Genomic DNA, 27,678 nt, shown 5'->3' with positions numbered 1-27,678 from the left:
AATACAGCCTTTCGTAACTTCTTAGTGTCTCAAATTGAATTACCCTAAGTAGTGTCAGTATTTCTAAACTCATAGAGTTTATAGAATAAGATGTGTTTGATTTACTAAGATGAGATTCACTCAACTGCTGATCTGATTTACTTTCTGTAGTTTGGGACATGATGCAGGTTATCATGGCGTTTTAAGAAGTAACCATGTGGAAAATATTTATTGTTGTTGCATCTACTATCAAGAAGAATAAATAATATAGTGGAATAAATCTATTGCTCCAAATACAATTGTTTTCAGTACAAATTATTTACAGTCTTAAAGTAACATGTCTTCCCTTCTTCCCCCCTCTAAATCCAGAAAAAGGGATAAGTAATTAATTCAGTGGACATTGAGTTTTACAGTTGAACTAAGACTAAACAGATGTTAATTTTGGAAATACACACTGGAGATGAGATCATGTGATATGCTTGAATTTATTGTTTGATTTGCGAGTTGTTTTTTGGGTGGAGGCAGGAATGCCTTGATTGAAAAATTAATCTCAGAAGTTATGGTACTAATTGAGTGTTATTCACGACCTGTCAGAATTCTTGTTTGCAGATTGTCTGAATTATCTGAGTAGTTTAACATACCTCTAACAAAGACAAATTTAAATAGATTATCTTGAACATCTGCTACATAAAGTAGAAGGAATGTAAACTTTTTTTTTCTAATTGTTTTGGCAAATAGTAGTTTAAGGTAAAGTCTTCATGGATGAACCACTTGAAACTAAATAAGCTTTTCTTATAATCTTTCTACTCTAATTCTATCTAATTGCTAGGAAATAGGAATTACTATAAAATTCCAGTAACATATGTGAATATAAAAGAGACAGCTCCATGAGGAGCAAAGAGAGGGAGACAACAATGCAAGTTCTCTTATGCAAACGCTGATACATCCATGTAGCTAAACTATATATTTGGGGTTTTTTTAAGTTCTCAAATAGTTTGAGATTTGTATGTAATGTACTCTCTGTAGAACTGGAATTAAGAAAATGTGTAAAGTTGCTTGCTGATGGAAATCTCACACACTATTTTGTCTTTTGCTTCCACACATGCTGAGCAGAGATAGGTGTATTCAGAGTTTTCTTTCCTGTAGCTACCCCACTGGGAGAGAAGAGCCCTCTATGTCCTTCCTTTTTCCCATTCACTTTGTAGCTGAGTGTCAAGCTCTTCTTTTTGGAATAATTATAACCTTTTTAACCTGAATTGTTATTGAAGGAAGGTCAGAACCATGTGAAAATCTTAAACTTTACATAGTTAGGGTAAGTATGGGATATTCTTTGCCAAATAACTGTTTATTCCAGGTACATTTCAGACAGTAAATTGGCAAATTTTATTTTGCAGCAATCCACCTTGGATTATTACCAGTTTCTGTAGGTAAAGGTAGTTTAATATAGTAACCGAAGCCTGAAATGCAAACTATTTTAAAAATTCTCAAGAATTTTCTAAGCAATACCTTTGCTGAATGTCAATTTAAATAACTGTGCATGGTTAATGAATTTTAAATTTTTAAAAAATTGTTGTTTCAATGTATCTGTAATAGACCTGTTCCCAGTTTTTAAATGGTTGTATGGTTGTGATTCTGATTGGTAAAAATGACACTTTTCTAGATGGAGCTGTATTGTAGATGATAGTAGCTAAAATTCCATGCATGTTCTTTGATTAAATGTATTAGTGTCTACCATGATTATGTTAGATAGGAGATGCAGTAATATATTAAAAGGGAGGAAGGTGTTATCCTGTGTATGAATAGGATATTATTAATGTGGAACATTTAGGGGCGTATCAACATGTTTGACCTTAATACTGTTGATTTTTTTCAGATTTTTTTCAAAGAAGTTGAATAATTTCAATACCTAAACATAATCCTTTTTTGTTATCATCCTTTCAATAGCTTGTAAGGCATGTTTCTGGTGCTTATCACCTTGGGCTTTCACATCTCTTTGCATTTCATGGTAGAAAAGGGCTTTTACTGTTCCTGACAAACACAAGTCATTTGTTACACAGGAAAACACGTAGGTAATGGGCTTCTTGAGTATTCTGGACACACTGCTGTTACATATTTTTGTACGCCTGTGCTACTTCCTATGAATGCTGCCTTATTGCATGTATTTTGAATGTTTTCACCATTCATACCTGTTTCTCTTATTCATACCAGTTTCTTACCCATGAGGACAATACATTTAAAGAAGCAAGCTTACTATTCTCTGTTTCAGGGATTAGGGAAGCAGAGATGTTAATTTATTGTCTTTTTTCTTGCTTGCAACCTTTCTGGCCTGGCAGTACTGCATGACCAGCAGATGTCAAGACTATGGTGTTGGGAAAGACTTTGAGGAACTGTTTTCCAAATATGTGCTTTGTGTTTAATAAAAGTCCTGCTTTTTATTTTTACTTCCAACTTAGTCACTCTGTGTACTACCTTTGGCGTACTGTAATCTATTATCTTAAATTCATTTGTGCCTATCACTTTCACATAGAAAATGTTATTGTAAGGATAACTGGCTTGCAATGCCAGGGCTTTTGATATCTCATTAAAAATCATCTTCCCTCAATATACCTACATACTAGTCCAACAAATCTCCCAAGTCTTTATGCTTTCTTTTATTTCAAAGGCAGTCTATGTACGTGTTCTTACATCAGCTAGGTCAATCAGCTTATACCTCTCTGGGACGCATTTCTTTTATACTACCCTTGCTGTAATTGTCGAAAACATTAATAAGGTCAACAGTTGTGACTTGAAGCTAGGTCATGAAGGAGTTTTAAGACTGGACTGAGAAGTCAAAGTTTTAGGATACGAATATCAAAGAGGCAATTGAGACTGCAAATTGAGATATTGAAAAATAGGCTTTGGAAGAGATCAAGCTAGTTATGATTTAAGGAATGAATAGAAGACAGAAGACAAGGAAAGGTTTTGTAACTACTGGAGTGCTGTCTTGGATGCCTTCTGTTTTCATGAACATCTCTACAATCTTGATAGAATGAGAGATTTTTTTCCCACCAAAACATGGAAAGAAGGTAGAGGTAGTGCCTGGAATTTATTCAACCTTCAACTTATTGAGGGGAGTTTGATTTTTCCTAAACTGTAGGCAAAACATATTGTTCAGTTCCAACAGCACAGACCTTGACTTGTGCTGGGAGGGTTTCCTGAATCTCAGGGTAGGTCTCCATTAGCACATAATATAGCACAATGGGAGTGAATGTGTTAAGAGGTGCTTAGATTTTGGTGTTCATACTGTCTAGTCATGTTTCCAGAGCTTTGCTTTGGACATGCTGTCATGTCTGTTCCTGTGGACTGAGAGCCTCTTGGCAGTGGGAATGTAAGAGATGTGGTCACAGGGTAAGCCAAAGCTTGCAATAGTTGATAATTGGGAGATAGTCTCCAGATGTATGCTCCTTATCTATAATGTAGGTGTACCTGGAGTCTCATTTTTTTCCAGTTCTCTTTCATACCATCTCTATGTATACCATCTCTGTGTATTATTGATTACTTCCCTTTCAAATCAGGGCAGCATTTGCTCATTTTTTATAATCTAACTGTATTTCTTTACAATCAGATTGTTGCAACTGACCTTTTGTTTACCATAAATTCTGAATTTATAGTTTCCTGTCTTACAGAGTACTTTCTTAAAACTGATAGGAAGATTGGAAATGAATGTATCAGATGCCAGCACATTTATAAGAAAACATGTTCCTTTTTCAAGGCAGATTCAGAAGTACACTTTCCCTCTCTCACCTTTGGGGTAGTCTTCCCCAAACTATTTAATACAATATGGTAGCATATTAACTATGTGTCGTGGTTTAGGCCCATCAGGGAACAAAGACCATGATTAGCCTCGAGTACTGAAGAGGCTGAGAATTGCTCAAGGGCAGGGAGAGCTTAATTGCCGCTTAAGGATCAGGACAAAACAGACCAGGCTACTCGGTTTGAGGAAGAAAACAGAGAAACAATTTAATGCAACATCAACTAAAACAAACCCCCAAAAACCCAAAACATAACCAAAATGAAACAACACAGAGTAATACATCAATGAAGAGTCCAACCAGCCTTTTTAAGAACACCTTCTTGCCACACCTCCCCTCTTCCCGGGCTCAGAGCCCTGATCCTGGGGTTTTTACCCTGCCCCCCCTGAACGATTCGGGGGGGCAGGCAGTGGGGGTGCAGTTAGTCTGTTCCTGATAGCTTCTGCCGTTTGTCCCTCCTCAGGAAGGGTGAACTTCACGCCAGTCCTCCCTGCAAGTCCATGGGGTAACTCACACTCATGGCAGACCTGCACGGGCTGCTCCGACGCGCACTTATTCCAAAGGCTGCAGCTCCTCTCTGCCTCTCGTGTGGGGCTGCTCTGGGACGTGCAGGCCCTCCAGCACGGCCTGGGCCATGGCCGTCTTCCCACACAGTCCCTCGCCCGTCCGGGCTCACTCACATGGAGCTGCTGGTGGCTCTCAGTCCTGCCACGGATCTCCATAGGTTGCAGGGGCACAGCTTGCATTGTCGCCACGGCTTGCAGAGGAGTCTCTGGTCTATTGCTTCTCCTTCCTTCCTCCTTCTCTGGCTGAAGGGTCCACGTGGTCGCCTCCATCTTGTATCACTCTTACACCTCCTGCCTTGCATTCCAAATTCCCATCCCCTAAATAGTGATGGCAGAGGTGCCAGATTGGCCCAGCTGGGCCGGAGGTGGGTGTGAACCCAGGAGCCAGGGGAGAGTCCGCAAACTCTTTACCGGGTCTTCACTGCAACCGCTCCCCCTGTTACTAAGCCAAAAGCTGCTCCTTGCTAAACCAGAACACTATGTAAAAGTAGAAATTTCCCAGTTTCATTAGTTGTTGTTACCATTTTTACATTGAAATTCCAACCTGAAACATCCTCAGTTATTCATGTTTGAACAGCTGAAGTGTTAAAAGTTTACTGAGGATGACTTCCGACTGGTCTTTTATAAATATCGTCAAGCTGAGGAAGTTACTGAAACCAGAACAGTCTCCACAGATACCTGCTAACTAGGCCTAGATAATGACAACCACACCACTAGGGAGAGATCTGATTGCCACTTTATACAAGTGCTCTGTGCTTTGAGTTGTGATAAACTCATGGGCAGCCATGTTTGTTATGAAGAAAGATATGTAAGATGCTGAATTATGTAAAGAATTGGGCGAACAGTATCTTAAATTTGGCACTCAGTGTCGTGGATTTTACCCTGAATTTGTCCAAGTCAATTTCCCTCAGATAACATAGGAGTAGCACTGCTACATCAGCTCAGAGGCTTCCCAAATGTTTGTTCATCTTTGTGAAACTTCAGAGTGCCTTACCTTCCAATGTTCATGATTTTAAAAATGTAAAAATTGTTTATATAAGAAGTAGAATGAGTCTAATAGGAGTTGAAATTAATCCTGGTAGAGAAACAGTGGATTTTGCATTTTGTTTATACTCCTGACATGTTGTGGAGGAAGAGGTGAAATCTGTTAGAGTGTACAAATGGAGAAATTGTTAACAAGATGCAAAAAAACGGTTGCCCTTTTATCAATTGTTAACGTTAGCTTTCTTGCTAGATGTCTTCCAGAGAGACTGGAGGAAACCTCTGAATAACAGTCACTCAGGGAGTAATCCACAGGAAAATGACAACATCTCTAGCTATGCTTCCACTCTTTCAACCTGATGAAACTGTGTAGATGGATTAGTGGTATAACTTCTAGACATGTGAAAATACTTAGAAAATATTGTGCTTTCATACAGCATTGATTGCTTTAAAGCTAGAATTCACTCATTTGTTTAGAGCTGTGCTGGTTTTTATAATATGCCATTTTATGTATTCTGATTAATGCATTAGAAACTTTTGTGAATAAGTTTATTCTTATCTTGAGAAACAGCAGCAACTACTGTATGTTAATTAGGAGCTTGTGAATTTGCCCTTGATACATGCAGTTCCATGTTTACTTGAAACTCGTGTTTAGTAGAAGCTGTTGCTGAAATGGGGGAAGTGTCATGTCCTCGTCTTGCTCAGTTGTATTGGCACTTGTGCTCATAATAGCGATGTGGTGAATCATAACAGGAAACCTATCTGCTTGAAAATAAGTGTATTTTTACTTTCCTAGATCACTTTTTGAGACAGATAATTTCCCTGACCTGACTCACTGTGTAGCTGCACAAACAGTAGGACCGAAGTACATGGGAATGCACGAGCAGCAGTGTGGAGGGGCAGGACAACTCTCTTCCAGTGGCAGTCTATCAGTTATAGAACTGCACTTATAACTGAATAAATCAGTTATAGAACTGCACCTAAATCTTAGGTTATCACTGCAACCAGACTGCAGCACATCTAGTTTGTATTATAGGGTGGCTGGTATTTAGAAAAGGGCTCTCTGTGATAGTCCTAAATGTGATTGAATTAAAAAATGCCACCAGGAGGTTAGCCAGTTCCTATTCTTGTGTGTTTTTCTTTTAAACAAAAGAATTTTTAACATGATAGTGTCTCGGCTAATATCTGAAACATTAGGTGGTTCCTTAATCCAAATGATACAGTAGCTTTGTAATCCTTTTGGGCTTGCAGCTTTAAAAGCTGTTCAAAAAGAGTATTTTAACACAAAAAACCCCACCAGAGCTTATGACAGGCAGATACCCTTCTGAGGCTAGTGAGTTATTGTTTCTGAGAATTTATCAAGATTACAATTATACTTACAGTTCTCAGAGTTCAGACTCATCAACTGTGTTGACGGGAAATCAGTGAAACTTCAGATAATGTTAATTTTTAAGCCTTGTAAGTTTTCCATAGAGTTTCTGCATTAGAGTTTCTATAGAGTTTCTTCTACACTTCTTAGAGTTCCTGTAAAAGTAGATTTTGGCTGAAATTCATTCTTTGTAAGCTTACTTCTGAATTTGTTTGGTTATATACCAGAATTTGGAGACGAATCTTGGTCTTTATGATTTCAAGCTTGCACAGTGAATCTTTGAAATGAATCTTTGTGATCCCTTTGGATAATTTTCAATCACAGCCAAGATCCTACACATTTAATTTACACCATGTGCATAGGATATTATATGGAACTGTTGGCAAAAAGAGGCTTATGTAGAACTGTTGGACTTTTCCGTTCTTTGATCCAACCATCCTTGCTCTAAAGGAGATAGTGAATTGCTGTTACGTGCAGCAATGTGGACAACCATGCTGATAGTAGATCAGATAGAAGAATTTCCTGGTGAATGAGTGTCATATTCTCCAGGCACATACAAACACCTTCTAGTTTCCTAATTGCCACAACCATAATGCTAGCTCTTTCTACTAATAAAAATAACAACCCAGTGAAACAAATCTCCCCAAAACCAAACCAAACAAAACGACTTTTTTTTAGGGGTCCCTTGTGTTCCCCTGCACTCTCTCCTGAGAAGATAGCTGTAGATATTACTTAGTCTACAAAGAGAGAGTTAGGGAAACAGTTACGGTAATAGTGCTTTATTTTGGTATATAATAGCAGTGTAAAACATAATTACCTGTAAGTCTAAGTGAGGGGATGTTTCTTTTGAGCCATTTTGAGCCAGCCTACCAAGTATCAGTGTTAATAGATAATGTCACAAATGTTAAGTGTATTGGTAATGAGGGTTTAAATATAAAATAATATAAATGTAAAAACATATAAATGAAATTAAATACATATATATTCCATAATAAAAGCTTGACTTACTCATACAAGGTCATAGTCTAAAAAAATCTGATATTAATAGGTATTTTGAGTGGTTTTGAGGAACATACTTCAGTAACTAATTCTTAAATAAAGACACATAACCTGAATTTGTGTGTTGGTTTCTTATAATGAGTTTTCCTGTAAAAGAGATAGTGAGTTGTTACTTTGGAGCTGGGTAAAATAAGGGTGAGAAAAAACCCTCTGTTTATTGAGAGGAAATAGCAAAAGCAAAAGCACCACTATCTGGTTGTCTATAGTGTGATCCTTCCTTAGAAAAATAAAATAAAGTGAATTTTGCTGGGTAGAAAGTCATAGGTCTTCATGTTCAGTCAAATCATTGTTCCTGGTAAATTGTCTCACAATAGGTGTTTGTATTTTTGTAGTAAATATGACCCTGCACTAGACCTTTGGCATATTAATAGCCATTTCTTTCTTGCAATCTGTTCTATTCCCTAAAAACTCTGGTTGGTAGATTGTTGATGTCAATGTATTTGTAGCTGTGGTGTAGAGAGTTTTATACTGATTAGATGCACAGTGTATAAAAAGGGTGACTTACCACAATCTCTGTCTTTTGCCAACTGGCATATCTAAAAATGCTCCAAATATATGTTTTTCAGAGTTCCTTGAAAATCTGTATTTCTTCACTTAAAATGTGCATGTTTTAATACATCAACCAAGAAGTGAATCAATGAATTAACATTATAATCTTTGCACTAAATAGAGGAATTAACAATTACTCTCTACCAAGAAATTTAATACCTCATCACTTAACCAATGCTTGAAGAACACATTATTAAATGCTATATAGTACATACCATATAGGGAGTGATTGGTGTTTAAAAATGCAGCATCTTAAATACAAACGTTTTTACTTTACATAAAGCCTTACAGAATCTTAGAATTGGAAAGACAGGACTCACAAAGCAAGTAAAGGTGTCAATTTCCTTAAGTCCTCATTGTGAGAAAAAAGGTGATTTTTTTTTTTCAATTTCAACTGCATTGATGTGCCTTTTTACTTGGGAATGGTGTGAGTTACTATGGAACTTGTGATACAGACCAGGTACTGAGAGCAGTAAATATCAGGAGAACTTTGTCAAAGCCTGTTGTAAGGATAGTCTGCAAGGAAATAGCTTTTTATATTCATGCGGTGCTGAAGAGCACTTTCATTTCTGAAAGGGAAACATATAGTGATGGTTTCAGCTTCTGCTATAGGTCAAGATCCTGTTCCTGATTTGAAATGATAAAAATAGAAGAATTAGAGTGCTTTGCAGATATTTTCCTTTTGGTTGATACTTTAACTGCTAGTGGTTATTCCCAGCATAAAAGTTTGCCGTGTTTTGTTACACCTTTCCCTTAGGCCATGGTTCTATGGTCGTGTTTGAAGAGTTGCTGGTAAATGATGCTGTTTTTTGCATGGTTTTAAGGAGCTGGTGGGCTTGTTGAAGGTAGTAAGTGATTGCTAAAATGGGAAGGGTACAGAGAATGGACATTTCAAAGTCGCATCAAAGAAGAAAAACATAGGGAAAGTTTAATGTGAGCATAGGGTTTCAGAAAAAGAAAATACTGAACATTGGAGAAACTGATAATCTTTAATTACTTAAGAAATAATAAGAAGTTTCCAGAACAAAGAAAAATTCTGTGGTAATTACAGGAACTTCTGAGATTCTGCAACATGTCCTTGTCCCTCAGTAACTGGAAGATGAAGTTAAATGAAAAGTCTTACCTTTTATTTGTTTGTTGGTTTACAATGCTATTATGTAATTATAAGGGGAAAAAAAATCTTGACAACTGTAATTAATTACTGGAACTCCCAGCTCAAATGGTACGTCGGAAAGGAGAGGAATACAAGAAGAAAGTAAATGTATATGTCTCGGTAGTTAGGTGCCTGTCATCTTGGTATTTCAGTAAGAAGCCAGCATTACAAATTGGCAAAGCAATAGTTTCATTTACCAACTAAATAAGATATGGTCATAAAAATCCATGTTTTAAAGACCAGGGTGTGAAACTTCAACTCAGATATTACTTTCCATCTCAACATATGGATATGAAAGCTGGAAATCCAACAAAGGTACAGACATCTAAATGCCTTTGAAAGCAAATGCCTTAGAAAAATACTATGTATTAAATGGAATGAATTTATAACAGATGCCAAGATTCATTAGACAGCTCAAAAACCCCTTGGCTCTAAAGTTATCCAGAAAAGAAGATGGAATTATCATCTGGAACATATGTTAAGAATCAAGCCAGAGCATCTGTCATGGAAAGCATGCCACTGGGCAGCTGGAGGAACACACAAAAAGCACCAACTGAAGTCTCTCCATTGAACAATGCTGAAGGTAAAAAGAAAAACTTGTGAGAAATTGCACTGGCTGCACAAGGAGTGGCTCAGAGTTTTTAGGCTTTCCCCCGGCCACCCCAGGGTATGTAAACTGAGGGTATATTCTGCGTTGTTTTCTGTTAAGACTGCAGATTGCAAGGGATAATTAAAAATGGAAGGTCAGAATTAAGAAGTACAGATTAAGTATAGTATTTAGTTGTCGTGTATTTTCATTGATTTTTGAATTTGCATATAATTTCTTTAGAAAAAAAAATAATATTGTGTAGGTTAAATCTTCAAATACATTCCCATCAATTGGCTTAATCTGTAATATAGTATTCAGGATTACTTGGATAAAATTTCAAAATTATTTTACCCAAGCAACCTACAATTAATGACAGTATTCTAGATTTCCTGAGAACACTTGGTGTTTTTCTACTTAATGTCACTTTGCAGGAATTCTGGAGTTTCTGAACTAGCAGTACTATGCTGTCTTTCAACTTGCCATAGTTTTAGAAAGATTTATCTTAGAAACAGCTTAGCAGAATTTGAATTTCATGAAATACTTCTAGTTGAAATGTAAGCTTTCAAATCTGTTTCCTCAACCAATCTCTTGATCTTGTGCTGTACAAAATATTTTATTAAAGTATAACAACTTGAACTAAATTTGTCCAAAGTAAGTATTCAGCAATGTCTTAGACTTGGTAAATAGCATTGTTTTGTGTTCTTTTTTGTGTGTGTGTGTGTATGTTCTTTCTTCCAGTAACCTAGAGACACTCTCAAGCAAGTGTGTGTGAGATATGGCTTTTCTTTTTTAAATGTGAGTTGCCTGATTTTTTTAATTTTTATTTTTTTCTCTCGTTGATTCATCTCACTTACGCTCAACTAACATGGGGGTATGAATGCTTCTTTTGAGAAGTTACAACAATCTGTTCACCTTCTAGATGCATTTGATGAGTATAATTAGTAAATTAAGACTGCTAGTTCCACTTAGCAGGGTAAGGAGTTTAGGCAATAAATACCCAAAAGGTGTATTGTTAGCTGCAACTTTTATGTTGGCTTCCACTTACAGTATGTGGAATATTTCTTAATGCCTCATAAATGTGAGAAAAGCTTGCAAATGCAATTCAGCTGCACTTAAAGAGGCTCACTATTCAGAAAACAGAATTTGGTTTTACTTTTCTTGTAAAATATTTATAGATGTTTTTATCGCCTTTACCCATTTATTGTTGATAGAAACACAGTTTAGATGCCTTCCTCCTGTGCATTGGTGGTAAGACATCTAGATATTGCCTGCCCTTCAGAGCCTAGTGGTCACAGCTTTCTACTTTAACAGATTGTACTTCTAATTTATTGTGTAATTAGATCTGGTTAGGATTGTAGGTAAAACTTTGTTTAAATATAGTTTATCAGAGGCTGTCTTTTCTGGCAAACTCAGAGCAGCTTTTGGTTATGTTACACGGAAAAATAAACCCCACATAGCCCTGAATGTAATTTTTTCTGTTTCCATGACTGTTTGCTCTTTTGTGTGCATGGCAACTGAAATTTTTTGCGATCAGTTTGTAATAAAGTACTTTCAGTAGTTCCGCAGGCATGCTTAAAAGTTATGTCTCTGGAAATAAAAGAAATAAAAAAACATTGGATGGTATGCTACTACTGTTTCAAAACTTAATTGTGCTGTGCTCACTACTAGAGATTTTTGCTGAACAGTATGTAACAATAAAAAATACTCAAGAGCTAAAAATACAGGATTACTACATGCTTTAACCTGTTGTCAGTGAATTGACAGGAGTAGTTTTGTATTGTTCAAGATTTGTTTGAAGAGAACAATTATAGGATGATAATTAAAAATATCAACGTACTGTTTTTCAGGAGCAAAGGATTGAAAAGACACCTTAAAGAAAGACTGTTTTAAAGTTTTCTGTTGGATTGCATTAAACAAAGTAGGAGCAAAAAGAAAACATTGTATAAATCTTCATTTAAAACTATTGAATTCTGGTTATCGAGGAAGTGATTGTTTATGGAAATTGTGAAATTTTCCCTGCATTTTCTTTGCAGAGTTTATAAACAACATACTACAAAATATTAATTTAGTTGGATCTTGATCTCTCAGAGAGGCAAGCTGTCCACACAGAGGATCACCAATATGATGAAGGAAGACCCTCAGTGGATTTTTGCCAAAGACTGAAGGAAGACTTCGTCTCTTCCATTTTGATGCAGAGTCAAAATCAGACTAGACCCTTCGGTAGCAGTTGGGACTAAAAGGGTTTGCCAGGTTGATGGTCTTGAATGAGTGGTTCTCTGCTACAGAAATCTGGTTTGCACAGATGAGAACGTGTGGGTACCCAGAGTACAGTTCTTTTGAGTTTCTTACCAGACTTTTGACTAAATTAGTTCTGTAATAAAATTGGAGTATTTAAATCCACTTCTTTCTGCTGTGTAGGGTCAGCACACCTGCATTGCTTTGTCCTTGTCCCTGACTCAACTTTATTAATTTCCTATCTAGTTTGAGATATTTTGGAAATTGCCTGTGAAGGAACGTTGATATTTCCTTCCACTCTTTTTTTGGGTGTACTGCTGAATGTAGTCACTCCTTCTTCCCAGAAACTGTGTCATGGTTTGACATGACAGCCTTTTCTAGTAAGGAGGAAGGGGCTGTAAAGATGGCTTCTGTAAGAAGTTGCTCGCAACTCTCCCCAGCTCTGAGCCACACCCACTTCTGGGGCTGAGCCAATTAGACGCCTCCATGATCACTTTTTAAGAAGAAGTGGAAAGGGGAGGTTTCTTCCTCCATCTTCTTTCCTTCTTCTGCCCCTTCTTCTTCTTCTGGCTGGTGGTGGTGCAAGGAGTAGGAACAGTGAGAGAAACAACCATGCGGACTCCAAGGTCAGTGATGAAAGAGAGGAGGAGGTGTGCTGGAGCAGAGACTCCCCTGCATTTTATTGGTGAAGCTGAGATTTATTTTCATTTCTTTAAAGACCCTGCATCAGCGGTAGAGACTCATTTTGCTAAAGCTGGCCCCAGACCAGGGGCAGCGATTCACTTAATTAAAGGCCCCGAGCCAGGGACAGTGACTATGGCTGAAGGAGGCCGTGTCCCATGGGAGGGACCCAATATCCACAGAAGCTGTAACTGTGGGGAGGAACCGACGACAAAGCAGTTCATTAAACTTATGCCCAGAAGAGGCCTTGTCCCGAGAGAGGGACCTTTTAACTGTAGAAACTGCAACCATGGTGAAGAATCCACGCCAGAGATATTCACCAAGGACTGCATCCCGTGTGAGGGGTATTGGCAGAAGCCACAGCTGTTGGGAACAACCCACACCAGAGAAGTTCATTAAGGACTGTGTTCCAGGGGAGGAACCCCGTGTTGGAGCAGGGGAAGAATGCCAGGAGTCATCCTCATCTGAGAAGACAGAAGCGGCAGAGCCCATCTGTGAGAGACTGACCACATCCCCCACTCCCTGCCCCCCTGAGCCGTTGAGGTGGGAGGAGGTAGAGATATCAGGAGCAATGAGCTGGGCCCGGGAAGAAAGGAGGGATGGGGGAGGGAGATCTTAAAGTGCTGGCTGTATTTTTCTACTCATACTCATCCTACTCCCTTTTTGCTTTTATTCCATTCTGTTTCTTGTAGAATAAACTTTCCTACTGTCCTCTCTAAGTCGAGTACTGGAGTCTGTTTTGCCGGAACCATAATTGGCAGTGAGCCCTCCCTGCCCTTTTCTCAATCCATAACAAACTTGCTTACCTTTTTACTCCCATTTCACTAGGGCCTCCACCATCCTAACAAGGGTGGAGGTGAATGGGGGCACCGAGCAAGAGACTGTCGTGCTGCTGCTGTGCTAGCTGGGCCAAACCACAACAAACTGTTACCTGTAGTTAAAGTGAACACAAATAACAGTGTTGGGCAGTAACAGGCAAATAGGAGAGAGGTGACTCGTTCCCAAGCTGGAGAACTAAAGCACTGGGTTGGAAGGTGAGATATACAGTTAAAGTTACCTTATAAATTCAGTTTAGCATTCTGATTAAGATTCAGAGAGAATTGGTAGCTTCCCATATCTGTTGCTGTTACCAGGCTGGAGGAGACTTGTGCTCTTCCTTTGTGAACAAGTCCACTTGGTCTAGTTGAAGACCCAGGTGGAATGAGAGGTGTTCCATATTTTCCTCAGTAAAACTGAGTGTAATAAGGAGTGTAACTCATGTCCAATTAAAAAAAAAAAACAGAAATTGCCCTTCAAACCTATTTTTCTTAAAATCTATATAAACTTTAATTTTATAATGTTTCAAGGTTATCCATGGCTATTGTCATGTTTGTACTTATGATGATGATGAAAGAATGCTTTCTCTGTATAAAAAATGTTTATTGAACAAATGGACAGTTGCAATTTAGTTGCAGTGCAGGTATGTGAATCTTAATAAGAAAATGGAAAAGTATATTGCTTCCTCATTAAGCTCACTAAGCTGGGTAAACTAGTAAAGCTGTTCCTATGCTGCAAATTACCTACCAAAATAACTACTTAACTGGTTAAATGTTGGCCTGTGTTTCTAAGAAGACTGCCAATTTACCTTATGTATCAATACTTTTTTTTTTGAACTTCAAAATGTAGAGTTGGAAGAGATCTTGAGTGTTAGTTGTCTATTTGATACTGAGTCAGAACCAAAGAAAGTCCTTACACAGTGTTTGGGGTGTTCTTGAAAGCTCCAGCAACCTTCCACAACCTTCCAACACAAAGTTGTTCTGCAACTTAACAAACTTTATTGGAAGCAACTTTCTGACAATGTATAATCTAAATTTCCCTGCTGATTAGTTTTTGTACTGCCATCTGTAGATGTGAAGCAGAATTAATCACTGTCCTCCTTGTAAGACTCACACATTTTAAGATTATTATGTTCCGCCTCCCTCTTATTCCCTACCATTTTCTCTGTTCTAGGCTAAGCCTAGCCAGTTATTTTAACTGTACTTAAAACTCAGTATTTTCTTATAAAGAAAGAAAAAACTTTAGTCTTCTTGTTCTCTCAGGACTTTTCTCAGTGTAGCTTTTTAAAAAAAAAATTAATTTGCTAGTGCAAAAAATTTATGAGTGGTGATATTTCAGAACGTCTGTCTTTGCCTAATAGATAGGAATAAATTCTTGGTTTAGTTTTTCCTCTTAGTTTACATGAAAAATATTTGTTAATATGTAGCTTAATTATATTATCTCTTAGGATATTTATCTCTTTCATAACATCACTGCACTGTTTGTTCTTCTCAGATTTTTTTCTAAGACAATCAAATTTCTAAATCCTGGTCTAGTTTTCTAAAGAACTCTTGCTTTCTGGGTGTCTCCATACATGACTGATTTGTAATTGGATTATATTTTTTTACCTTTTGGAATATTTGTCTTCCTCTTTATTGTTTTGTAACTAATTTGCTAAAAACATCCTAACTCAAAAGTTGTTTTTTTCTTATTTTGAGATGTACTTGTCTGTTCTTTGGCATTTTTTATTTTTTGTTTATGCTAGAGAGAGCTTTTTTCATTATGTCCAAATAAATGATCTCTTCAGTGTGTCTGTGATATTCAACTCATTGATCAGTAAAACCAGAATTCTAAGAAATAAGAAGTGGAGAATTATTTTTCTTTCCATCATTTAAAATTTTAGGTGAAAAAAAATCAGAGGCAAGATTAGTTAGGTTAACTTTTAATACATTGACTTTAATGACTTCAGAGATACAGAAGATTTTGTTTATTTTCGGAAACTGAATGAATAATACTGAAATACTTCTTTTATTCTGTTGATTTCCATCAACGGTGGTAGTGTTATTATAATCTTATCTTTTTTTAACACATCCTATTACAGTTAAATTTGTCACTGTCTTTTGTTGCTAAGGATTTTTTTGTTTGTTTTAATGTATTATAAAGAGAGTTGGAAATAGTGTTTAACTTTGTGAGGTTTTTTTACTCTTTTGTTTCTGTTTGGAATGTTTCAGTAATCTTTAGTCTTTTCTAAAGAAAGATGACCTTTTAAAATCAAAGTAGTATATTTTTGTGATGTTTGGAAAAAAATCAATTTCTGTTTGTTTATATAAAGCATACTAATTTCACCTGAGGAAAATAAATATAGTGATATTCTGAATTGTCAGAAGTGGCAAAGAAATGTTATGTAAAGTCTTTGACCAATGATCACCATAGAGTTCTTGTTTTTATGAAAGATTAGACAGTCTTTACTTATGACCCCTACTATCAGGTATCTTTAATAGATTCATACATTGTTGTAAGGCTTACTAAAAATCTCTTTGAAAGACCATACTTAGGTGAGGTATTATTTCAATGCATTTACTTATATTTGAGAGTTTTCCTTTCAGGTTTGTGCTAGTGCTAATTTTTGTCTTCCTATTTTATGAGGGAGGGCGTGTGTGCGTTTGTGTAGTTTTTTGGGATGTGTGACCCCTGCTCCCCATTTATTTGCAAAAAAAGGCTCTGCACTGAGATACTGGGACGGGAACTGATGATCTGGGAGAGCCTTTCTTGTGCTCTGATCTTCTTGGCTGTTCTTTTTGTACCACCAGATTGTAAATGTGGTTATACAGCAAATAAGCTTCTGAAGTGTTTCTCTCCTTCCTTTTCTCTTGTACCTAATCAAATAGAGTAGGGAGCACCCAGTATGTTCATGTTCCATGTTAGTGTGATACCAGTTTCCTGCATGTAACCTGAATGTATAGTGGATACACCTCCCTTTTCTGGGAAGTTTGCAGGCAGTCTTCTTACTGACATCTCTCTTTGACACCTCATATTTTAGAGCTCAAGCAAGGTAATTCCTAGCAGACCTGTCACACGTGACTGCTTCTATAGCATAATAGTTCACCTTGCTCTATTTAACAGCCAGTGACGGATAACCCATAGTACCTGAGGCCATTGAAGAGGAAATAATCTTCTTACAACACTGAATGAATCCCTTGGTGACGATGGATTCCTCCAGATTCTGCCCTAGTAAAAGGTGGGAGTTTCCTGTAGTGGAAAGACAGCCACATTAACAGGAATTTGCACAGCAGATGAAACTTTAATGTGGATACTTTACATTTTATTTTTATTTTTTTTTAAAGAGACAGTTTTTCCCATACAGCAGTAATTTTGCTATTAAGTTCACGACTTCATCTTTTGGGTATCTATAGAAATGTTTGGGATTCCAACCTCCCCAGCAGAGAGGGCCTGTCCCACTAACATTCCTTTTCCAATTGGAGATAGGAGATGGTCCAAAACTTGCAGATAGGCTGGTCAGTTTTAATTTGTTGATCATAGCTACCCATTAGGGTACCATATGGGTACCTAGGAATATGTAGGCAGCAGTAAACAGTTTCTGATAGGTATTTGTTCTGATTCCCCTTCTTGATCCTCCTTCTCCCAGCCTCCAGCTTTCCTTGATCACCATCATATGTGGAGATACGAAGTTTGTTATACTTGTCTTGGGAAGTTACTGTACATCCTCATGTAGAATTCTACTGAAATTCAGTTCACTCTGTCTTCTTCCAATACAGTTTTTGTGTAGCATGGCATTTCACACTCCTTTTTTGTAGTTTTAGACTCACATTGCCTACTTATTAAGCAAATTTAGTGTTTTAATGTGGTGCTACAAGTGGTCATTAAAGCTATTTTTCCAACAATTGATCATTATTTCTCCCTTTTATTTCTTTTTTAATTTCCTTTTTTGAATTTTGAGAAAGCTAGCCAGCAGTGATTTTTATTTCATTTGTTCTGTGTAAAATAGTCAATTCCTTTTCAATTCTTTGTTCTTACAGCTCTTAAATGCTTAGAATTCTGTTTTCAGTTGCTGCAAGTAGCCTAAAAAATTTTGTCTGTTTTATTCTTACCTATGGTTGTAGTTGGATGCTTTGTTTGTGGTGCCAGACACAATAAGGACTCCATAATCAGCTAAACTCTGCTTTTCCAAATGAGTCAAATGTTTTTTGGAGTGTGAATCAGCTTTCTGAAATCTACTTCTGAATTGTGAAGTCCCTTCTCCAAGAAGCGTGAAACACGGGAATAGAAGAAACTTGGCTGCCATACTTGGTCATACTATATTTTAAAATTTAAAAAAAACTTTAAAAAATATTAATTTAGAAAATACTGGATATGAGTATTAGGGACCCAGCTGACATTATTTTCAGCAATCTATATAATGACACAGATACATGTATTTAATGTGTGCTTTGACTGTACATTGCATAAATAACTTCTTTGAATGAAAAACCCCTACCTTGAGTATTACTTGAATTATCTTTTCTTGCAGTTTAACATTGTAGATTTTTTCTGTGATACATAAGTGCATTGATACTTAAAACATCACTGCAGTAGTGTAAGATGGTCATACTGGACCAATTATGAATCCTAGCCTAATTCACTTCAACTTTGTGGTAGCAAATTTTGCCTTTTCTGCTTTTAGACTTGTTTTGATAAATGCAATTTCTTCAGAAAACATACCCATGGGAAAAGCTGCATTTTGTCATTCTCTTGTATAAGTTTGGTATTGCTAAATGGAATGTGAGGGATGTGTTGGTGAATTAGTACTCTTGCACAAATTACAAACTGGAAAGTGAATTATTTTTTTAAAAGATATACTTCTTTTATCAAATGCCAAAGATCCTTTGTGGTTTGGTACAAATGTCTGGACAATGAATATGGTCCTTGTACAGAGAAATATTTTAATTTTACTGTTGTGCCTTGACTCATTGCTTTGTTGCCATCAAATGTGGAAGACCTATTTCAAACCTGACAGAACTGTGGTGATAGTTACAGGAGGTAATGTTTAGAATTCCAGCCACCGATATCTGAGATGGCTGGGAAGGACCTGAATAAAGACCCATGAGTAAAATCACTTCAGTTCACGTCAGAAGCACAAATTGTGACTTGCATTGCATTAAGGGAGGTGTAAGGGAAACTGAATATAACTATTAAGTATTTAATATGTCTGTAATAATAAAAAATTGCTAGAGAATACATTTAAGAAGTTCATTATCAGGTTTCAGACATTGAAATGAGGCTTCTAAGACTGGACAGGAATTATGTTTATATACCTGAGAGCACCTTTAGAAATTCATATTATTATTATATATGAAAATTTTGCTTGAACTCTGCTGGGATGACCTGTGCTGGTGGCTGATCAGAGACCTTTAAAATAAATGTGATGGATCCAGCCTATCTATAGTTATAACCAGTCTTCTGCTGTTATTCTGCCTGAATTAGTAAAATCTTTATTCAGTAGTACATTTTGTGTTCTCTGTCTCTTTCTCCTGTTTCTCTAGTCACCAGGATGTTGAAACATCAATAACACAATTTTACATCTGTAAGGGTAGGTCTCACAGGTTTTCTGAAGATACTGCTCCTCCGCTGGGTGTATTCATTTTTGTGAAGCCTATGATAGTTACACCTTGTAATGCTTCTCAGTATTGAAGTGCCTAAATTAAGGAGTCAGTGCCTGTCTTCAGACAATATGGAATTATGTAGGTTACAAAATTACAAAGTAATGTGAATATTTATATGCATTTTTTAATGTTAAAAATGGAGAAGTATCTTTAATTCCACTTTTCACATAATTACAAACTCATGGAATACAGACAAAGTCCTAAAATATTCTTGAAAATGTGAAAATGTTTTATTGCTTACTTAAATCTGCAAAGCAATCTCACAGTATTTTAGTGATCTCTTTTCCAGAAATATAGTTACTCTAATTCCACCCACTTTGAGAACTGGTGATAAAAAAAAATCTTGATTTGAACCACACTTTCACAGTAGAAGAGTGCAGGTGCAAAATAGAAAAGCAAGCGTTTTTTTTCAAGTGACATCAATTGTTTTCTCTGCAATATGTAGGAACACCATTTTTAGATGAAAAAGATTAAAAAATTATCTATTTCATTTGTAATAGCTTATGTGTTTGGGTTAGTTACTTATCATTTGCAGCATCCATAAAGCTATCTTAAGCATCCTAATTAGGTTTCCGCTTTTCAGAGGGAGACTGGAAGGCTCTCGTGCAGTTGTGGTGCTGTGGCGGGATGTGTGCTGCACAGCTGCTTTCTGATGTCAGTTCCTATTTCAGTTCAACGAAAGTGGGAGAGGAAGAGCATGAAAAAGATAGTTTTTAAGAAAAAAAGTGTCGTCAGTAAGCAAATTATTTTTGTCTGTGTTGTTTTGATTAGGATATGAAATAACAAGTAAAGTCTGATTGCTACAAAAGAAATTACATCTGGAGAGTTTAACCGTGGCAGTTTCAGAAACTTTTTGGTGAAACGTCATTTTGTCTCTGCTCCCAGGAGAACTCTTGGTTGTCTTTTACAAAACTCCTGGTAATACCCATGTTCACCTGGCCTTCAAGCAAAGTGGAATTTTCTCTTCTCAGTGATCTGTTAGGAGTTACGGTGCTGTGTTCAGAGACACTGGAATAATGGTGGCATCCCTGTGTAAAAGGGGAATAGCTGTACAGAATTATGCATAAAGTGCTCAGGATTTCTTGAGCAGGTTAAATGTTCTTGAGTTTGTTTCTTCCCTTTGTAGTTATCCTTTTGCTATGCTGATAATGGCATGGTATCTTGTGTTGTTTTCTGGTATTCTGTAGATTAAGATTGAAAGACACATGGAAAACTTCTACTAGTCTTTGTGCTTAGGGATCTTGGTTTCCAGTGTGAGGTGAAAAGTGTTTCTTGAAAATGTTTGTTAGGATGGATTGACATGTTACTTTCAGATAAGTTCACACTGGCACATGGGTCTTGTGACCTATGGGCAAGAGAGGTGAATTTGTTGTCATTTGTAGTGAAGGAACTCTTGGTATTGATTTTGTTTGTTTGTTTTTTTTTTTTAATAAAATCCAAGATCATGTGAAGACTTTGAGGGATTTGCATGTAATAGAAAAATGTATTCTGTATCTTAATAGAAAACATATTTTAATGTATTCATTAAGAAATATTAAACTGACTAATTAAAGTGACTAATATGAAAAAAATCTTAATCTACCAGAAAACTGGAAAGTATTTATTAATAGTTGTCTTAAGATTACTGATTCTGAAGTATCAGGATCATTGCTTGAAAATACTGGAAAAAAAAAAGTGCTACCATTTGAAACAAATGGCTTGTGTGCAACTTACAGCAGTGTGAATCACAGTTGATTTTCTTTGGGTTTTGTTGCACTTGTTTGTGTGGCTGACCTCAAGAAAAGGGAACTAGATGGGAATGGAAAACATTAAAATGAAGTTTTAGAAGATAAATATTCTTAACACACAAAATTCTGATTTAAAAATAAGTTTATTAAAGTATTTTTTTTAAAATTGTAACAACTATTTCTGTGTTACCTTCAAAATACTTTAAGGACATAAAACATGTCTGCGCAAGTATTTCTTTTCAAGGTAGGTATGATTTCTATCAGAGAGAGGTGTCATCTGCTGTTTTAGAATGTTCCTAGAATGAGATGTGAATCAACATCTGTCCATTGAGAACAGGGAGGCAACCTTCCTGTCTATACCTGTACTGAAGTGTTTGGAGACTGGTTATTAGAAAAAAATTGTGAACTCAGTTTATAAGTGCAAATATGCAGAGGTGCATGATTATAATCCCAGTCTTTTTTTTTTTTTTTAAATTTGAAAGACTTATTTCCAAGTGCAATGCATAGGATGAACACTTTTTAAGAATTAGTACTCTGCTTATACTGAAACACTGCCTGCAATGGTCCAGTTAGTTTGGCCTTTGGTATTGTGGACAGTTAACTACTTGTCTGCCCTCATGGCCAAGGTAGCCAGTGGCATTCTGGGATGCATCAAGATTGTTTCTGGCAGGTCAAGGGAGGTTCTCCTCCACCTCTCCTCTGCCCTGATGAGGCCTCATCTGGAGTCCTGTGTTTAGTTCTGGGCTCCTCAGCTTGAGAGACAGGAAACTGTTGGAGAGCCACCAAGATGGCCAGAGCACTGGAACATCTTTCATATGAGGAAAGGCTGCAGGCTGCAGCTTGGAGGAGAGGAGAGGAGACTGAGAGGGAGGATCCTATTAACACTTGTAAGTACCTGAAGGGTGGATGTCAGGAGGATGGGGTGACACTTTTTTCTGTAGTGTCCAGTGACAGGACTAGGGGTAATGGACATAGGCTGGAACACAGCAAGTTCCATTTAAACATCAGGGAAAACTTCTTTCCTGTGAGGATGAGGGAGCCCTGTCACAGGCTGCCCAGGGAGGGTGTGGAGTTCTCTAGGTTTTCAAAATCCACCTGGATGTGTTCCTGCGTGACCTGATCTAGGTGAACTTGCTTTAGCAGAGGGGGTTGGGTTAGATGATCCCTTCCAACCCCTACCATTTTGATTTGAGGTTCCTTCCAGCCCTTGAGATTTTCTGCTTCTATGAAATGATTATTGGCTGTGTCTTCAGCCACTGTGATGAGGCTTGGCTCCCTGCAGACCTGTGTCTTGCTGTAAGCTGTGGCCATTTAAAAACTTTTTCTTGCATTTGACCTCTCCTGTGTATAGTCTTCTGTTGCCTGATAATGTGCCGTTTTCTACTGGGGATTTTCCTCCTACTCCTACAGGTTATACATCTCTCCCACCTTTGGACATGGGTGTCCGCCTTCAAAAATGTTATGGGAATGTATCAGAAATACCTGCTTTTTGTCACACAGAGATGATATCAGCTGCTGGTTTTAAAAGATACAGGGGAAAGAAATGGAGTTGTTATTTGAGCACCTAATTTCCTTGGTCTCTGTTGTTGGCCGTGGTTTCTGGCAAAACTGTGTTTCCCGTAATTCATCTCATTTGCCTCTTGCTCATGCATTGTGTTGCCTTGTGAATCATGTAATTCTAGTGCAGAAGGTATCTCAAAGAGAAAATTGAAGCCTGTGTTGGCTGAGCTGTAGTTTCATGAGACACCACAGCAACATTTCTAAATTAAACATTTTCTAGACTTCTACGAGTCAGATAAAAACTTGCATTTTGCTTCAATGCAGAAGATGTAGAAAAACTGCTTGGAATGATAATGTAGGATTGAATGAAATATGGGATGGGCAATAGTAACAGTTTGCTGGTTTTGGAGAGCTTGTCTAGACACTGTATTTTTTCTTTTTAATTTTTAATGAATGATTTTAAAAATTTTATTTATAGTACAGCTGTACTCATGAATTTTCATTCATAAATTTTTCAATGCATGTGGTAAATATGTTGAATATTTATTTTAAATTTTGTAGTCTTATATTGTCCCTGTATGTTTGACGCTGTCGAAATTGTTATTCGATATGATCATGGTTTACTATAATTGGCCTGTTAATGTTTTGGAGACCTAGCTATACAGTAGCAGATTTAATTAGAAATACTGTATTGTGACACCTTGTTATTTAAGTAAGAATATAGACACTTCTGGAGAAAAATAGAGGAAAAGAGAATTAAAGTTCAGCATCCACATGAATAATGAATGTTTTCAACAGTTCCAGCATACAGAAAATCTAATAGAAAGTTGGAATGAAATAAGGATGAAGGTATATGGAGGAAGTTGAATGAATGCTTTCAAATAGCTGTGGCTTCTGGATTAAAGTATTTGAAAATCTGTAGACTCAGATGAACTTTCAAGTTATTTTTCCTTTTGGGGATACCCTTTATTGTTCTTTCTTTCATTCTTTCTTATTTTTTTCACTTGGTTATGAAATCATTGCACACATAGATAGAGTTTGATAAATGTGATTAAATTTTTTTCTCTCCATAATAAGACTGTGTTTATCATAAGTTTCATCTTAACTTTGATAGCTTAGGCTTATAACACTTGCAGGCAGTCATAGGAATAATATACCTATCTTTAGACATGTTTAAAAATATGTTCTGTTTTACTATTTCCATATGTGTGCTCTTGCGTGTGTGTGTGTGTGTGTGTGTGGTTAAATTTACATACTTGAGTATTTGGGTATTTGAAGATAAATAAAGCATAGTTTTAACAGTGGATGAAGTGATATTAAACTTCATCTGAGCTTAGAGGAGAAATAATCAAGTATTAAATTACTTGTTTTGATTTTTATGATGATATGTTACGTCATGCTACCTTAAAAAAAATTATTCAAAACATTGTTTCACCCTTTTTATTGGAAGTCTTGATTGTTCCTTTAGTTGAACCTTTACAGAGTCCTTCCTCAAGAAACTCAAAATGTAAGCCTTCAGTAATGATGTAGCCTCCTTATTTTCCTATGATGATTTTACAATGAAGTCTTAATTTCCTTCAGAGAGATCTATACTGATTGGCCTAATATGTTTTAAAAATTGAGGAAGTATCAATTTTCAAATTGGTTTGGTTTTCATTAACTTTTCTTGATATCAAGACTGAAACTTCAAACTCTTTTGTGGTAAAAACATTTAGAATTTGCCTGTATGCCTGTAATAAAATAACTTTATGTATGTATCTCATCTATAGGTAATTGTTTATTGGATATTTTTTTAGGCTTAAAAAGTTAATTTTTGGAATAACTTTTACTGATCTTCTCTAACTATCTCAACAAAATAAATTGAATTTTGTGAATGACATCTACCAAGATTTTTTTTTACAGTTGCTATGATATGGACTTGACCTTCACTGCTGGGGTTGTGGTTTAGACTAGGTTATATATTGTTGCTTTTTGGTGTCATGTCCTTGTGACTTTTCCCCTTATATTTTATTTGGTTCCAAAACATGGAATCAATCAGTTCTCATCATGCCTGTGTCAAAAATAATGCTCAACAGTTTTGGATTTTTTTAAACTGAGGTGGCAGCTGAAAGTTTAGTTTTTCTGTATTGCTATAGTATAACTGGGTCCTAATCTGCTCTGTGTTTTGTGTAAATGAATTGCACAATGTGATTTTTTTTCCTTAGAATTAATTTTCTTCAGGTTACTCCACATCCAGTTAAGGTAGCTGGTATTTAATCACTTCTGATATATCTGTTCTTTGCTGTATAAAATGCTGATCATCTTTGTAGCATTTTTGTAGTTGAAAAAGTAATATTAATTAATTTAAAATAAATGGCCTTTTTTGTTATTAACTATATATGCAAAAAAGGAACATCTGCCTTGCAAGTGTTATTCAATGATTGTAATTAAAAGGTTAAATAAAACCTGAGGCAAGCTTTGAATTTTGAAGCATTTGCAAGAGCTAGTAATCTGACTTACTGCAGACATTTTTGTCAAAGTTGAAAAAGTTAGAGCTAATTAATTTCTTGGGAGACATATGATGAAATTGTAGGTGTGATAACATATTTCAGTAACATATGGTCGTTATGGGGCACCTTTCTAATGATTGAGCACCAAGTTAAATATAGACTTTCGAATTTTTCACTTCTATTAGTGGTTCTTTGTTACTACAATTTAAACTCTTTATTTTCCATTATGCGTGAAATAGGATTCTTTATGTTGTAATAAATTAAAAAAAAATATTACTACTACAGCCTTGGTGAAATTTAGTGAGGCAGATAAGTCATCTGTCTGTTGTAGCCTTCTGGTTTTGGTAGCACTAATGGAGATTATATACACTTTGACCTTCATTTTGTAAAACATTAAACTTGCTGCTGAATGTTCAGGTGCAGGTCCTCAAAAGCAGGAGCAAAAACATTTTAGAAAGATTGGTAGAAAATGCACGTTGTTCCTGCTATGTTGAAACTTACTTTAGTAAGCTATTGTAATTTATTATATCATAAAAAGGGAGACAGAGGTATTTGTGGAAAAAATTCTCATTCCATCCACAAAGCAATAATAAACTGTATCATGTATCATGAAAGGCAGTTCTGCCATTCCTTAGGAGACTGTATGTAAAGATTGTATTGGAATAAATATTTCTGTTTGTAATAAAAGTAATCATAAGCTTTACCTAGTTTCAGCTTGATAGGACGGGATGCGATTCATCTCTCCCGTAAAGGCAGTGGAATATTTGGGAGTAGGCTAGCAAATTTAATAAAGAGGTCTTTAAACTAAGGAACTTGGCGGGTGGGGGAGAAGCAAAATAGAACAAGCTGTCCCCTCTAGCTGGGAAACAGGGCAGGACAGAGAATGCAATGGTAAGTGTGTGGAAGGCTGACCACCCTGAGAAAGAGCCAAACTGGGGAGGATCCTCTTGCATCTGTCCAGGGAAACCTGTGTGTTTGAGTAAGCCCCTGTGCTGCCTCTACACCAATGCATGCAGCCTGGGGAAAAAGCAGGAGGAACTGGAGATGTGGGTGCGGATGTGGGGCTACGACCTCATTGCAGTCACAGAGACCTGGTGGGAGAGCTGCCATGACTGAAGCACAGCCATTGAGAGCTATGTATTGTTTAGGAAAGACAGACTGATAAGGCCTGGAGGTGGAGTTGCTCTCTATGTGAGGGAGCAATTAATGTGTACTGAACTGTGCCTGGGTGGGGATGAGGAGTGGGTAGAGTGCTTACGGGTAAAAATTAATGGGCACGACAAGGCAGGTGATATTGTTGTAGGAGTTTGCTACAGGCCACCTGATCAGGAAGAGGATGTGGATGAGGCCTTCTACAAACAGCTGAGAGCTGCCTCAAGATCACAGTCCCTGGTCCTCATGGGGGACTTCAACCACCCTGATATTTGCTGGGATAGCCACACAGCCAAGCACACGCAGTCCAGGAGGTTCCTACAGATTGCTGACGACAACGTCGTGTCGCATGTGATTGAGGAACCAACAAGGAGGGTGTGCTGCTGGACCTGGTACTGACGAATAGAAAGGGCCTGGTTAGGGATGTGGAGGTTGGAAGCAACCTTGGCTGCAGTGACCAGAAGATGGTAGAGTTCAAGATCCTGTGTGGAAGAAGCAGAACACAAAGCAGGACCATGACCCTGGATTTCAGGCGAGCCGATTTTGGCCTTTTCAAAGATCTACTTGGACGGATCTCGTGCGATATTATTCGAGAGGACAGAAGTGCCAATGAGAGCTGGTCAGTCTTCAAGCACCACTTCCTCCAAACCCAGGATCAGTGTGTCCCTATGAACGAGAAAAGAGGAAATGGAGGTAGGAGGCCTCCATGGATGAGCAAGGATCTGTTGGGACAACTCAGGCAGAAAGCAGCCATCTATGAGAGGTGGAAACAGAGACTGGCTTCTTGGGAAGAGTATAGGAACATTGCCAGGCCATGCAGGGGTGCAACTAGGAAGGCTAGAGACCTTTTAGAATTAAATTTAGCCAGGGAAATTAAGGACAGTAATAAGGCATTTTTCAAGTACATCAACAGCAGAAGGATGACGAGGGGAAATGTGGGCCTGGTGCTAAACACTGAGGGTGTCCTGGTGACTGAGGATGCAGAAGAGGCTGAAGTACTGAATGCCTTCTTTGCTTCCGTCTTTACAGCCAAGGTTGATGCTCGGGAAGCCCAGTCTGGCAAGGATAACAGGATGGCCAGGACAGCAGAGGACTTGCCCTGGGTGGAAGAGGAAGAGGTTAAAGACTTGTTGGCCAAGCTTAAGGCTCATAAGTCAATGGGTCCTGATGGGATGCATCCTAGAGTGCTGAGGGAGCTGGCTGATGGGGTTGCTAAGCCTCTCTCTATCATTTTTGAACAATCATGGAGGACAGGTGAAGTGCCTGAGGACTGGAGAAAGGCCAATGTCACGCCAGTCTTCAAAAAGGGCAGGAAGGACGACCCAGGAAACTACAGGCTGGTCAGCCTCACCTCCATCCCTGGAAAAGTGATGGAATAACTAATCCTGAATGTTATCACTGAA

At 37.3% G+C, this 27,678-nt stretch overlaps 1 protein-coding gene and 1 long non-coding RNA gene across 6 annotated transcripts in view; both read left to right on the top strand.

Annotated features, from left to right (window-relative positions):
- Positions 1–27,678, top strand: part of AKT3 (AKT serine/threonine kinase 3) — a 160,807-nt gene that overhangs the window by 17,952 nt on the left and 115,177 nt on the right. The gene's annotated exons all lie outside the window — the stretch shown is intronic.
- Positions 9,540–14,059, top strand: LOC133624987 (uncharacterized). The gene is made up of 3 exons (XR_009818268.1): positions 9,540–10,030; positions 10,775–10,831; positions 11,884–14,059. It is a non-coding gene; the product is annotated as an uncharacterized LOC133624987 (long non-coding RNA).

This window comes from Colius striatus, chromosome 2 (genome assembly GCF_028858725.1).
Source record: "Colius striatus isolate bColStr4 chromosome 2, bColStr4.1.hap1, whole genome shotgun sequence".
NCBI lineage: Eukaryota > Metazoa > Chordata > Aves > Coliiformes > Coliidae > Colius > Colius striatus.
Note: the sequence above shows the minus strand (reverse complement) of the source record. Positions and strands in the feature narration are given on the sequence as shown.